This window comes from Bactrocera tryoni, chromosome 4, assembly GCF_016617805.1.
Source record: "Bactrocera tryoni isolate S06 chromosome 4, CSIRO_BtryS06_freeze2, whole genome shotgun sequence".
Lineage (NCBI taxonomy): Eukaryota > Metazoa > Arthropoda > Insecta > Diptera > Tephritidae > Bactrocera > Bactrocera tryoni.
Window position 1 is genome coordinate 2,149,163 of NC_052502.1, and position 16,408 is coordinate 2,165,570.

A 16,408-nucleotide genomic window follows, 5' to 3' on the forward strand; every position below is an offset into this window, starting at 1 on the left:
TAGAGGTAAAATAACTGTAAAGATATTACAAGGCGTGTTTCAATCGTATCAATTTAAAGCACATCACATTCGTCCATTTCTTTTGGATTTTAAGCCAAAGCAGGGGGAGTTTCTCCAAGACCAACGGCATAAATGTCGCAGTTATTAAAGAAAACGTGTCGCTCCAAATTAACTGCGAGTTATAAAAGTTTTTCATTAAATCCAAAATTTTTTAAATTGCAAACCAGTTTCTACCTTCAATAGTATGGTTCCAATTTCTGAATACTTATATTTCTCATTTGTCATAATTATTTACTCTGCGTTAATCCATGCATGTGTGTGTGGCGAGTGGTCCAAGCGGCTGACTCTGTTCGGTAATCATAAGAAATACGCGACGGCATTTCTCTGACCAGTAAACATATTCATATGTACGTAGTATGTACATATGTAATATCTTCTAACATAAACAAATATTCTATTTACTCTTTGGCATTACTCCGCTCACCTCACTTGCAAACAGCTTTCTGCCTAAGTAGCGCAATTGTTGTTATTGTGAAATGATGTTGGTCACTCATGGCGTCAGCGCAAGATCATTTAAGAAGACTGCGAACTTGTAGGACCAATTGAAATCTTATGGAAGGCGCTTGTTTTACATATTGAATTTCTGCAAACGCGCAATTTGTGTTCCAAGAAAGGTAGTGGCCACGAGCACCCTTTATTTCGGTACGCAGGCTTGTACGGTGTACACGAATATCGGTTGCCGATAAGCGAGGTGACTCTGCTGGTGATATTTTCGCAAATTGCTTTTGCTGTTGCTGCAGGTTGGCGCTCTGAAGTCCAATGGCTGTCGCAACAGCAAAGCTCGGCGCACATTTGTATGTGCTAGCGTCGGTACGTTTTGCATGCGTTTGCTGGTGCCTTCACAGTTGCTTGACAAGCAGGAAATTACGTGCAATTACATGTCGTTCGCGTGAATAAATGCAATTGTGCGACAAACGTGACGGCGTCGTACGTGCTGTTATTACCAAGAGCCCCTCATTTCACGAACACTCAGATGGCCATCCGCTACACTGCTGCATTGTCCTTAATTTCTTATAAAGTTTTACTGTTACCTTTGGAAATTATATTACATATGTATGTAGATTTATTTATTTCTTTTTCTTCTTTTTTTTAGTATTAACATTTACATTGGAGCTTCTTCGCAATCCTAACGATGAGCGATTTTGAAAGAATAATCGGAGGTTTGCAGTGTTTGCATAAATCCATATTAAGTTCATCCGGCTATGAAAATCCAAATGTTTACCAAATCAGAATATGTGACTAAGAAATTGATACTTCATGAAAACCACTCCCAAAGAAGGGACAGAAGAAGAGTTAGTCAACACTAAGCAACTGTAAAAGTGCTTTCTGCCATATGTGTATACAATTTAAACTCCCGTTCCTTTGGTGAGTGTGATCGGAAGCAGAAGTGAAGAAATGAAATAAATAATACCAATTGCGATAAAAGAAATATAAGTAAATCTGACAGCTTTAGCAGTTGGGCTTTTATCTTAGCTCTTGGTTTAATTTGCTTGTACTTTTATTGCATAACTTATATTTATCTATTAGTTTTTGGTATCTAAGAGATACCAATGCCTGAGAACAAGTCCATGAAGATTCGAACATAAATAATACTTATAATACCTCTGACTTGTGGCAACTCTTTCCAACAAATGTGTATCAATTTTCTTAAATATCTTTAAGCCCATTAACTTATGTTTATTAATATATACGTACATACAAGTATATGTATGTATATGCGGAGCAGGAATTTCGGATGGGACCAACATTATATACATACATACATATGTAAAGGAATATGCATGAATGTCTTTTTAATTAAGGCATTATATGGTACTTAACGGCGCTATCATACCTAGTATAAGTATATTATTTAAATTGTATAAAGTTTGCATATAGATTTAAATCCTCAGTTGAATTTGGCCACTTTGTATGGCAACTATATACTACAGTGGTCTGACCCGAACAATTGGTTTGCAGATTGTACTGTTGCCTTGAATAACAATCTCTGCTAAATTTTGTGAAGATACATTGGCAAATAAAAAGTTTCCCAGACAAGGACTTGAATTTGAGAGTCCCTTTGTATGACAGCTATGTATATGCCATAGTTGTCCGATGTAGGTGGTTTCGACAAGTGAGCAGGGTTTTTGGTGGACGAAAACGTGTGCTTATACTTTAAAGGGTTTCTGAAGTTTCTCTCCGGTTGCTACAAACTTTGTGATAAACTTAATGCGGGGTACAAATATGATTAAACATTTCTAAGAATTTACCGCGTTTTCGAGCATAAAAAATACAATACAGGGAGTTGAGATTTAATAAATGGAGTAGTTGGGTATGGAAATGTTAAAATGTTAAAACAAGTGGAGAGGCTTTAATTAGTTTGTGAAATTGCTTGAGTTTCGTGCGATTATCCACAAAAGAAATACACGCAACGGCAACCAAGGCATCCAAGGTACACATTCACAACCATGCCATGTTGCATTGCAAGGCGAATAGAAACACGTACAGTTGTATTTGACTGCTGCTACAAGCACTTAAATACTCGAACAACAACGTTCATGCTTTTCTAAGTACGTAAGAGCAAGCGTGTAGACACGTAAAGGTTGTGACACATCATCATTATGCCGGCTAATCTCAGCTAAAAGCGCGAATTAAAAAAGTTGTCGAGCGCATACTCAAGTTTGCAAGCGGAGAGGGCGGTGGGTTGTTTGGAGCGGGAAAAAGTCACAGCCCGGTTCAACCCATTTGCGATAACTAATTTAAAGGTGCTATCAAGATGCATACGAATTGCGATGCACAAAGTCGAATGGCATCAACAACAGCTGAATTATTATCAATTTACATACAAGTACATACATATATGTATATGGGTATGTGTGTATGCATGTAGGTAGATTTTATGTGATCGTTGTAACGGAGAGGAAGGCAACGTTTTACTACTTAATAGCTGATAAACAAGGCAAACTGCAAGCTGGGTTGGAAACGTCACTTCGATGTGCGGATAATTGCGATGAAACGACTTTGTTCTGCCGAGGCACCAGCCTAACTTGGGGTCACCACGCTTAGCCGTGGCCGTGAAAATTGTAGGTGGCATGTTGCATGTGCAATGTTGTTGGCAGCACATCTCAGCAACTCAATAACTATTTGCAAGCAGGTGTTGCGATACCATTTGCAGCCTAATAAATTAAAAATGGCGAACAGCTTTCCAAATATATGAGGATTAATGTTGCACAAGAAGATAGGTATTTTTATTGTGACTGTAGAAACCTAAAACAAGAAGCTATATTCTTAAAATTAATTTAAATGTCTTACGAGCTAACGTAGGAAGAGCAAGTGGACAGACAGATATCAATTCGTATATTTTGCTATATCTACAACGTTTATAGCAGAAAGCAGTCATATTACCGAAGTAATGTTGTATATGTATTGTTGTCTCAATTTATTTATTTTTTTCATTCCTTATTTAAGATAAAAGCAAATTTCTTCTTTCTTTCAGCTGAGGCACTTTTCCTCATACTTGCCCCAGCTAATGGTAAAAACGGGACAAAATCGTGTTCATGGTGACGGATTGCAAAATTAAGAGTACCTATATAGTAATATAAAACACTCATACACCTATACATATATCATAAATAGAAAAGTGCATATGAATTGCAGTAAAGGATATTGCAGAACTCTTGGGAGTCCTGGATTTGGCTTGCTAAATATAAATCAATACCGCTGTTGCCTAATCAAGTTGCATATTATTTGGATATGTTGCATTTAGAAATCTTACTAAGATGGATACATAAAATACTCTTATGTTCGTTATTTCATGATGTCGTCAGTTTCATAAAAACACTTCTAATTGTTGTCTACGGCGCTTTTCTCTTATTGTGTGATATGACGGCTAGTTAAAACGAGGCTAATTTGCGACGCGCGCGTTCATGTTAATGATTGTGCGTTCCCACCGTAAAATAGCTCTAACTCTTTGGCCCTTCATACACGCGTGTGGGAATTTTGAGCGAACTCATTTCGTTACTTTTAATTCATAAAACTTTTGTCTGCGTCTAAAAAATCCAACAAATTCACAACTTTGGACATCTTCCACGAGGCCAAGCTACATATTGTTACACGCAGACGATTGCGCTTGCATTTCTTCAAATGGTGGCATACTTTAATGTTTATGTTAACTGCTAATTACTTTTATTGTTTTGCTTTTCTTTAAACGGTCATATTATGATCTTAGACAGAGAAATATGCACCTCTAAGATGTGGCCTCAGGCATATTTCAATATTGAAAATTTTTATGAAAGGGAAATTTAGTTGTTCTCAGTTAAACTCCGTTATAAATATGGAAGCAGCCATCCAGATTTCCCTTATAAGATAGCCTTGCACATACAAATTGGGATAAATGCATATGCATATAACCCTAAATGAGTTTGAATACTGAACAGTGTTCCATTACAATTGTGCTTCTGGTTCTTCAAACAACATAAACAACCACAGCGAGTTTATTGCTTTGAAACATTACAACATTACGTTTAAATTGCGATCATACATATGTTTATATATAAGCACATTTGTACACGTGTGAAACTTCGAATACATAGGTCACCATATTGGCTGGTTATGCAAAAAACGACCGCGTTTCAGCACCAATAATTAGCTTTGACATTTAATTAGCGTGAACTTAAAAAATAGCAAATATGAATTGCGAGGCGTAACGGTGTGAAATTATTGTAAATACATACATATGTATGTATAGTCGGTGTGTTTGCTCGCCAAACAAACAAATTACAACAAATAAAACATTTGCACCGACATAGAACTATTCCCCTTGCATACTTATAGACACATACATACATATGTGTGTATGATTGTATGCAAATGTAAACCGCATGCGAATTTTACAAAACTAATCAGAAGTTATGCATGTAGGCATTGGGACATATGCACTTATGTATGTATGTACATATGTGTATGTATAGTTCACAGTTTTGCTTGTAACGTTCGAGAGCTATTGATTTCCTATACCGGAAAATACGGGGTGGTGCGGAGGTGAAAATAGGGACAATCACTTTATTAACGAGTATTTTCCTTTTTTGGCCCACAAATTATTCGAAAATCTAATCGATCTGAGTTGTGTAAAAAATAGTACATCGCGGAAAGTAATGTGCACTTGTATTATTTCAATAAATCCTTTATTTATAACATGTATGTATGTATGTATGTATATGTATGTGTGTATATGCTGGTCATTCGAAATTGTTTGCGTTTATTGTTTTTGTGTGCTATTTCAATATTAAACGATTTGCTTTTTTAATTTATAAATAAAATTTTCAGGTATGTATAGCCGATTTGATTCCCTACTCCGAATGTCGGCCGTAAAAATTTATTGAGCATTGTTCGGTGGAAACGCATATAATTGCACAATTAAATTTTGCAAATTTCACGCAACACTAAACTAATTACTGCACTCGCCATCAAATAATGTACAAATAATGCAACACTCTTTTAATTAGTGCGAAGGGGAAATAGGTGTGTGTGTGTTCTAATAGAACTGTTGTTGCAAACGTTAGTTTTGTCGAATTATCCAGGAGATACAGTGCTAATAATTCATAACCTTTGAACTCGATAATGAAGAAGGTATTTTCAAATTCTTTGTCACGCTGCCAGACTACCGTTATTCCACTTTCACTTAGTTAAGCTAGCTGTAGGTAATTACTTATGGTTATTAAGAGCGTCAGCTCACCTGTTCAAGGAACCCGTGTTTATATCTTCAAAGTTGAGCAATGTTTGAAAACAGTATTCCGCTGCTGAGCTGATTCAGTTGTTTTCACTTTTCAACACAATAATCGCTGAACTTCAGTACTGTAGCGACCGATTCTCTGCAAGTATTTTTTATCATTAAGCATTAGTTGCCAGTTTAGCGAGATAACGTTACTCTTTATCTAATTATTATTATTTTCTTCAATAAAAAACTAATCAAATCACAGCACTGAGATTTTCAAATGAAGCATCAGCAGTAGATCTACATACATATATTCGAAATCCAAGCCAACATACATTTGTACATATATGTATGCATACATATTTACGTTTATTTTATATGTTTGCACATGGCTTTGTGTGTACTTTCATTTCAATGTACTTTCAGATTGATTTTCACTTTATTCTATGCTTATTATCAATATTTCTTTATTTATTCAGTTCTCACATGGAGCATGAGGCTGCAGTTAGCGAAAAGAGAAAATTAGCAAACTTCTAGTTCTTATTAGTTAGTATTTGTTTAATTTCGGTTTTATTCCATTTTACGGTTTATTAAATGCTTCGCGGAATTCTGCAGGCCACTGCCGTAGTTGGAAGCGAAACTCGAAAACTTGCCAGCAGGCATTATTAACAACAAGTGCAACAACAAATACGGCGGTCATCGGCAACATTATCGTTTCGTCGTTCTTGTTCTCATCGCCAATTGTCGTTGTCGTTGTCATCTTCGCTGCTGTGTCGCCATTGAATTTGCGACTTTTGTACAATACCCGACCAGAGTCGCCGAGACCCACACATGCACACAAACACTCAGTAAGGCACTGTCAAATGCTTCACCACCACACACAGGCACTTGCATATTCCTCCATATATGTATTTGTTCAGTACGCCTGCAAACGCACACACGCGCGCAAACACATGGATGCAAATTGCCCGCATTTGCACTCTTATAAGACCTCACTCAAACGCATATACACACCCTGGCACACTGTTATTCACGAAACTGAAATACATAACACCCATAACACGGCTACCAGCTCCCAGTTCCCAGCTCCCAATGTTCAGCACCCGACAAGGGCTTTGCCATATATCCACCTACTAAAACACAACAATAAAGCAACACAAACACCAACGAATACGACTCAGCCAATGACACTCGACGACAAAATTACGAAGAGAGACGACGAAAAAACTCCATAAAAATGCCAGTGCGACAACTGCGACAGCAGCAGTGACAGTGGCGGCGGCAGCGCAGCGGCTGAGCAGCGGGTAAAGGAATAAAAAACCCACATCACACCACCACCTAGTCAAGAGTAACAACAACAAGGCTGAGAAATGCAAAAGAGTCGCCAACCAACACGGGAGGAAAAAACTAAGAATTGACAAAGACGACCGACGTTGGCGGTGGGAAGTTGGTGAGGACTGGAAAGCGTCATCATTGGCGTATGTTGTTGACGCTGAGGAGGTGGGTGGTAGGGAGTGTGACTTTGCTGCCGCCGTCGCAGGAGTTGTCGTTGGTCGTTGGTCGTTGGTCGTTTTTAAAATGTCGCTGGCAAGGAGTGATGAGCTCCATTCGGCCGCTTGCTTATGTAAGTGCTGTTTGGTTGCGTTCTCGGGCTTTATTGGTGTCTTTTTAGGGGACGCTTTTTCTGTACTGCTTCAATGTGTTTTGCACTTTGTTGTTCATATGGTGAGCTAGAACAGTATGAATTCTAGTAATGGTAATGGTACTCCATGTGATGATGAGTTTTTTTTAATATTCGTTTACACAATTTCTTTGGAATTCAATTTTTGGAACACATTTTCTTGTAAAAAACTTGTATTCAGTAAACACTGATGTTTCTATCACAAAGAAATAAACTTGTATGCATCATTAAAACGCTATTTTTCTTGATGTTTAATGAATTGCTTATATTTACACTTTTTCACAGCAAAATTGGTTTGATTTTTTATGAAATATAAATTTTTTCGAAACACCAAAGAGCGATTGTGTTTTAGCGACGGTAAATCGTTTCGAACCTCGTCACCACGCCACAATGCGAACAGCGCTTCGTTACCGTATCTTCCGTACCGTACTGTATCTGCCTGGCTAGCTATCTGTATCTGTGTGAACAGCGCGGTGACGTATCGTGCCGTGAAGACTCACAGCGAACGGGTGTTTTTTACTTTTTGCTGGAGTTCGACTGCTACGTCGTTCTGATGTCTGACAGTATTTGTGGTCGCCTTTTGGTGGTTGAGTAACGCAGACAGCGGAGCGCGTACATTCGGTGTCGAACTGGCGAGTCGGCGAGTCGCAAGCCACTGGAGTGACTACTGGCAATACAGTAATGGACGACCAGACTGCTGTGCAGTGCGACCATCGAAACAGCCATTCGAATGAGCCAACAGCGAAAGCTAACCCATATCATCTCCAACTGTGCCTCAATCCATACACTCTGAGTTGTTGGGTGACTGGTGAGGGGTCGATTGGAGCGGCAGAAAAGCCGCAGCCCTAGCCACATCCACATTTATTTATCACAACAATTCTGACCACAGACGTAGCCACAGCCACGAACAGCAGCGAGCGCCAACGTTGACTGAGGCTGAGAGTTCCAACATGAGATTAGGCCTGACACCGAGACGGCAACGAAGAGAGCGCTGCAAAAACAACAAGTGAGAAAAGAGTATTTTGCTGCACACACACATTGCTACAATTTTGTATATAAATTTCGTCATATATATTAAGAGAGTGCATATCTTCAGGCTTCAGAAAAAACTAAAATGCACTTGACAATGGAGTCCGTGTTTTTGGATTTATATGAATACATTAATCAGATATAAGTATACCTTTTTCGTTCTAAAAGCCAAACCTGCGTTATATATAAGGATAGTTTAATAACAAATCTGTAAATATAATTTGTTTTGCTTCCCTTTTTATATTTGTGATGATTGTCATGACGAAGCTCAGGTTTTTGGATCTAAATCAATCTAAAGAGCTTATTTAAAGCGACTTTTTCGAATGCACAATAAAATCAAATATTGTGTGGTAGGTGAGGACCATATTCCGGTAAATATATTACAATTTAATCCTTTACTCTCTTTATCAAATATATATCAAATATGAATGGCTTACTTGCTATCAATTGTATTAATCCGACAACTCTTCCTTAATTAATTATTTTATATACATATGTATATACATACATATGTAGGTGCGTTTGCAGATACGATACATACATACTCGTACAAGAACATTAAAGAAAAATGTTGATTAGGTTCGGTTGACATCAATGAGATGGCGCGGTCTTGTACGTATTCATTTACTAGTACTCACCTATTATTCGCCTGTACCTAACTACATACATATGTATGTATGTACTTGAATCTGTATACCTATATATAAATCCATAGACATCCATATACGCAAGTATTGATTATGTATCGGCAACACAAGAAGCCTTATGGCTAGTGAGTGGTCTGCGTGTAGGGACCAGTGTTTCGACTTTACCCACCGTCGCTGTCTATGCAGCTGTCTTAGATGTTTGTGTCGTCGTCACATAGCCAACGTCGTCCCCATCGTCGCAACCGCAACCACACATCGCCATTTGGCCCGAGTCGGAGGTGCTGTGCAGCAGTTTTCCCTTTCTCGCTTGCAGCGATACCAGTGGTCGTTGGATCAATAAGTTGTATTCGCTGTGTAAGGTCCACAGCCAATATAATTCGGTCTCTTTTTTCATATGTGTGACACTATAAATTTCGTGTCGCCTAATGTGCAACCACATACTAACAAACAACAAAAACACAAAATGATAACAATGTAATCGGTGTGCCAGACCGCCCACCGATTGCCGACGAGCGTACGAGATCCGCTCCACGCAATTGCCTCCTTCCTTTAGCCACTTAGCAGTGATATTGTGGATTGTCACTGTTGGTTGCGACCAAAATGACTGAAAATTTGTTTATTTGGTATGTTGTCGGTTAGCTGCACCACCGAGAGAGCGAAGACTACAGGCGAAGAGAAAATGCTCTTGTTTTCATAGAGTGCTCATTGCACGAACGCGTTGTTTACATATTAGCAGCAGTCGATACGGCAGTGCGGAATATAAATAGATTACTGAGCAATATTGAAGAGAGTCCGCTGCTTTATTACGCCCGGAGCGTTTTGCTAGATACACACATGTGTAGACACGTAACTGCATACACACGCTTACCCATACATATACTCTTGGCTTGTGTGCGCCATTGCTTCTGGCATCAAAATATTAACACAATTAAATTAGCAATTATAATACTTACGATCGCATTTAGAACTAAACGATTGCCATTTTCTAGAACCTTTAAATAACCAATTTAGGTGCAGCCATACTTATATATTATTTTACATATCTACTTTTTGGAGATGGGTGGGGACTATGGGTTTCCACGCGTGCGGCTAACTAAAATTGCCGACGGCTTTGGATTGTTTTTTCGGAAATATTTGTGATTTGTAACACCGTTGGTTAATCTTAAACAAATTTTATTGAACATTATATTAAGAAGCAGAATAATTGCACATAATCTGCATTATTGGCGAAAAAAAGGGAACATCAAATACTCGGCATAAATTTGAGTTGGTGTAAAACATTTGAAAAATACTTTTACACTTATCTTTGTGTGTTTGAAATAAAATTCCAGTTCATCAAACGAATACATATGTGTACTTACATATATTTGTGAAGTTTTATTTTTAAGTAAACAATTTAGCAATGAAGAGAAAATAATTTGCATGTGAATACTTCCAATATGGCGGGCAATCAGAATTTTATACCAAATAATTATTTGACCACAAAAGAAAGCGCCAAAAAATCTTTAAGTCGTAAGGAACACAATATAGAAAGAGCAATTATAGGATGAAGCGCCACTCCCAAACGCAGACATTGTGCACTGAGAGTTGCCGTTGACAGTTTTATCTAACAACAACATCTACACACAATAACCGAGAGGATAATTAGTGCTGTGTCACAATAATTGTTACTCGGGTCCTTTGATCATGCCGCAATGACCGCAACCTCTGCAACAGAAACACAGGCGGACAGGTTTGAAACCACACGCACCTAAAATCGGATGCGAACAAAGAAGACACCGAAACTCGAGGTGCTGAAATATTCTTATCTTCCAACAGAGGAGCAACAGACTTACAAGTGTCGCACAAGAAATGAAATAAATGAAATGAAAAACGACAATTAATATTTTGCTAACGACTAAAGGAATTTTTGTTTCATTAGGTACTGAAATTGAGCATATCTTGGATTCGAGTGAAGACAGAGCATAGACCACACGTGGGTGCGCAAATGAATACTGCCCTGATGTGAGAATGGTTCAATTGATAACTGTATCGATTGTTGATTCATTAACCTTCTCCTACCGTGTCCCGGTGCTCTATAATTTATTTTAATTATTAGCATCAGTTGTTACATGATTGTGTACTGTGCTGAAAAATGACGAAAAAGGAGAATTATTGCCACGATTTGAGAACGAAGGATTGTGGTATGGTTATAAAAAATAATATATTTTTAACGTATGTATGCAACAAATAAGACAAAGGTTTTGATCCCTTAACCGAGGATGGAGGAATGTAAATAGCATTGAATGTTTCAAAAGGTCTGGTAATATACTTGTATACAGATATCCCGACAAATGGTACCCAAAATAAGCCATATATGTACATATGTATATATTTGTGTATGGCCTATTATATTTTTTAGTGATATTATAGAGTTTTGCCTTTGACTGAAAATATGTGTTACAATTAATTCTTTCTTTTACGCTGATGACTTTCATTTGCACATCCAGAGAGCTGTATTTTGCTGTTTACCTTAACTTTCTATTTTGCATACATATGTATGTACATATGCTAGTATGCATGCACAGTCGCCTTACAACAATATCTTTAACATAATACCAGCATATTTTGACAACAAGTTACAAAGAATGTTCATAGCTGATTTGCTTTGCTTGGATGTCACTGGAAAACAAAGAAACAATAACCGGCTTTTCATTTACCGTTCATACGCCTTTGTTTGCCTTTATGCAGGAGTAAAATTTGCAAATTAGGTGGCCGTACACAAAAAGGACAAAATTAAAAATATGAACATTAGGAAAATATTCTGCGATCAAAGTTGGACAAAGGGATCAGTCGGCAAATTCCGACAAGATTACCACAGGCTCCGAGGACATATAATACATACATGAATATTTCCTCATCATTTACAGGAAAGCATGATACATATGCATGCAGGATCACTTCCACGGGAGGTTCCGTGCTTGAGAATTCATCTAAGCAGTTCTGATCCATTGAATGCACTTTTGTTTCTTTGCCTCTAAAATACTTGAGTGGGGATTATCCAATTCAGTCCTTTGTTTCCACACTCTCTTGGTCATACATGTCTGTTGTTTTCAGGATACATTATGCAGACACTTCTGAGCAGTTCACAAAAGAGTTTACAGCTTGGCATTTGGACAAGTTGAATGCGCATTTGCATGGCTTCAATTGAATTATGATAATGATATATGCCAAGAAATTCGAGATTGTCTGCTCATATTGGTACTCAACTGGTTGCAAACTACTTTACGACTAGTATGAATGCGGTCCAGTGTAAAAGTATAAGTAAACAGTTTTCTGATCCACGCGTGTGTTTGACTAAAGTCGCTGCACATTTCACTGGAACTCAGATAAATAAATATTCCCAAGCGATTTTATCTGCAGAAACAGCGCATTTTACTTATGTATTTAACGTATTAACGTTGCATATGATAACGAATTACGAAACAATATGGTAAAGCGTAGTCTTTAGTATTTTTTATTCTTCGATGAACTATTTCATTTTAATATTATTCATATGAAATGTTTACAATTTTAGTTATTAAATCAACCGTTTTCGCCTTCAGTGGTTCTTAATTGTTTTTTATAAAAATTGTTTTGCGACGGAATACCCCAAAAATAATTATCAGAAAAATACCTAAATATACCCGAATTTATGCCAGCCACAATTGTGCGGGCACAGTGGACAGCGCGGATATGATCCGGCGTCGGTCAACTGTTTGCCACTTAAGCTATGGCACTTGCGGCGAAATTTACACATTTAATTAAAAAAATCGCAAGTGCTTTTTTTGACTTTCGAAGTTTTTTAACATATTTCGTGGGACTCCATCTAAACCGAAACGGCTGTTTAAATTATGTTGAATAACACCGGTGTACTTGTGTGGCGGTGTGGTATAAAAGGCCGGCGCATTGCTTGGCATAAATATCGAATATCAAAACGGTTCGATTTGAGTGACTTGGAAACGTTATGTTTGTAGGTTTTGCGAAATATTTGCCTGAGGTTGTGTGGAGTGGCCGCACCTGCCACAGTTTCCAATCTTATCTTTTTATCTTTTCTGCACATTTCAATTGTTTTAGATATTGATATGTAGACGTATAGAAGTGCATATATAGAGTGTGGCCCATATGAGAAAAATTTTTCAAATTGATTTTTGTAAGCAAAGGCTTTTAAATATGTTGATCAAGCATATGGGGGAATCGATATAAAGGCGTGGCCAAAAGGACGATTTTAAGGGCTCAATTATAATTAGTGTTATGTGTTTGGGGATCTCTGTCGAAATTGCAGATACGCTTCGTCTAAAGTTGTGAGCCAAGATCGTTTACAGAGATTTAACTTCATTTTATTCAGCTTCAAATGGCTTAGTCAGTCAAATTCGAAATGGAAATCTCGGCAACTAACTAGGATGAGCTCACTTTGGGAAACGGTCTTCTCTGCCTCTCATATCAGTCCACAAATGAACTCCGTGGTATTAATTTAAAGGAGCGAAAATCAGCTAAATTTATGGTCTTTATTTCATAACGGCTTCGTTGAAATTCTTACCTTTAACAGTCAATAATAATCGCCACTAATTCCATGCGACAGTTACCGCAGTTGGACCAACACGCAACCGATTTGCCGAGTTCTAATGCACTTGCACAAAACGCGTGTGTTGTTGCGTGTCATAACCAGTTGCCACATCGCGTATGCCGACGGACTGTGGATACATGGCTGCTAAAGAATGAACCTCTGGCCTGATCAAGAGTAGCGCTGCGCGCATTTATATGAGTCGACGGCAACTAGAGTGGGCAAGAACAGGAAGGGAATCATTGCCAGCTGGAGGAGAAACGCTGGCTATTCGTTAATTAACAAGCGCGATAACAACCGCGGTACCGAGTTGACAGAAGGTATCTTAAAGCACAATGCATTCCGCTCCGCGGATGAGTGAACGCCACAGGTGTGCACACAAAAGCCATATTCTGCAACTGGGCATAAGTATTGCACACTTACATGAAAATCATGAGACCATCAAGCACTTCTAACGTTCCAATGAGGAGCAAGTGCTTCGGCTAAGCACTTTGTTATCTGTGAAGCAGATGACCACGAATACCGATTTTTCAGTTTTAAGCTGTCGGCTGCCAGCTGCTGGCATCAATGCTTCTCTACACCCAAATTGTCATTGGCTACAGTTGGACTTTCTGTAATCACTTTTTACAGCGTCTGATCAGCACAATTAATCGCCCCTTCCTATACTTCCCTTCCCTTACTGTTCGTCTAACCCCGTGGGGCGAGCAGACAGGTCATTTGTTCGCAGCATCATGCGACCGTCCAATGTTGGTCTGTGCGGACTCCTACATTGAATTTTCGTTTGTTTATGAGAGAAAATAGCATGCCCTCATATCTAAACACACATTAGACATCAAGTCTCTGCAAATTCAGCAAGCGGCCCTTTTCCCAATGGGCGTACGCGAGCGTAGAGGACTCTGTCTGTTTGTTTTCCTTTTTCATTTTAATCGATCGATTGATCACCACCACCACCACCTATTGGGCTGAGTTGCAAATACCAGCCCACAGTGGGGCCCGATGGAGGCAGATGCGGCGACGCGGAATGCGGCCGCAAGGAAGTTCACACAATGAATGCCGCAAGCAAAATTTCAGTAAACCTTATTTTTATTATTTTGATCAGCTCGGTTGTGTAAATGTTGATTTTTATTATTTGCGAAATTTCCTTAGTGGCGCAAGGAATTCGTTGAGTCATTGCGGCACGCGGCCGGCTGACAGAAATTTGCGGTCCATGGGCCGGTGAGAAGACTGGTGCAGGCAGGAGATATGCAGTTAGCTCTTTTACGGTGGAGCGCCCAACACAATCGGACGGTCGCGTTCACGCTTTTAGCCGCTGGGCTGCACTTACGAGTAAACGATGGTAGACCAAATAAAAATTTGATACCACAATCGGAGCCGCACAAAGAGCGACTGAGTGAATTTCTCAACGAAAACATGTTTCACGTGAGATTAAGATAACAAGAGTCCAAATGCGCAAACTGCGCATGTGCGGCTACTCGCCAGTCGTTTGGCGCATTGACTCTGGCATCAGGCAGCGGTTGCTTAGACAATGTGGCGAATGTTGCATGTATCAGGATAATGCGCTACATGCGAGGCCGTTGAAGAGCAGAACGCAAAATGAAAAATAGATATTTGAACATCTGGACCAGACAACATGCAATGAGGCGGTGTGGCTGTTGCGACTGCGATTGCGACTGCGCGTTCGCCGAGTAATGCGGAGTGGTGCACATATGGCCGAAATTCCCTCCGCCACATATCACAGTTTAGCAGCCGTTTGATAGCTTCAATTGCCGCAAGTGCAAACACAGACCACATTGGACATTTGTACCTCCACCTGGCGCGATAATTACACATACTACATATTTACGCACTCTTGAGTACTGGCCCTTATGGCGATGGGACGGAAATAAGCAGAAAGCGACACTCAAAAGTAAATTAAATTATTTCGAAAATATTATATATGTATATTGGAATCCAGGTTCCAGCTTATTGCGGAAATGTGAAGAGCTGTGCTCCTCTTTTGGAGCCTTTCGGTGTTATATAAGAAAGCGTAAGGGGTCTTTATTTGGGGTATGTTGCGTTACCAGTGTTTACCATCGAGGTCAATCCGAAAAAGAAGTTCGTTTGCGTTGACCGACTTTTCAATATTCAATTAAGTATATATGTACATATGTGATTCCCATATACTCTTATGTGAGCAAATATAATAATATATAAACCCATATTATCACCGCGAATAATTGTGCGTTCAATTGCTCTGCTTTAAAAAGCACAAAACGATAATTTCGCATTTCGCATTAGAATGAGATTGACGTCTTCTTTTGCCACGATTGCGCTGCGTCGCCAATAACTGCTCAATGTCTCGCCATATTATTGCACTTTTGCACCGATCGTGTTGCCAATACTAATTTCCTGTTTACAAGTCGATCAATCCATTGCTGCACTCCAGCTCACATGTACGTTCGTGTGGATGTAAGCGTGTAAGTATGTGAAGAAAAGGCCAGTTATGGAGAGCGCGGCGATGCGGCTGCAGCTGATGTCGGAGTCACATGTATTGCCATTTGAAATTGGAAATTTCATTTACGACCAGACGCAGACGCATGATCCATTCAATGAATGCGTAACAATAGCCGATTGGCCATTGGCTGGCCGACAACAGCGTTCGAGTCAAATAATCGTCTGATCGATCGCTGGCTGATCGCGATCCAATATGTGTACTCGCCCAAAGCCCCATACATAAG

General features: G+C 39.1%; 1 protein-coding gene across 8 annotated transcripts in view; it reads right to left on the reverse strand.

Moving 5' to 3' along the window:
* LOC120774292 overlaps window positions 1-9,652 on the reverse strand; it is a 30,794-nt gene extending 21,142 nt beyond the window's left edge. The window contains exons 1-3 of one of the 8 annotated variants that reach the window (XM_040103807.1): window positions 9,279-9,652; window positions 7,707-8,424; window positions 5,774-6,251 (exon numbers count right to left, since the gene is read on the reverse strand). The gene's annotated coding sequence lies outside the window, so the exon portion shown is untranslated. Of the gene's footprint in view, window positions 1-5,773; window positions 7,598-7,706; window positions 8,425-9,159 lie in introns of those variants that run through there. The other 7 variants (XM_040103812.1, XM_040103811.1, XM_040103808.1 and 4 more) reach the window with 7 other exon arrangements.
* Between the last annotated feature and the right edge of the window lie 6,756 nt (window positions 9,653-16,408).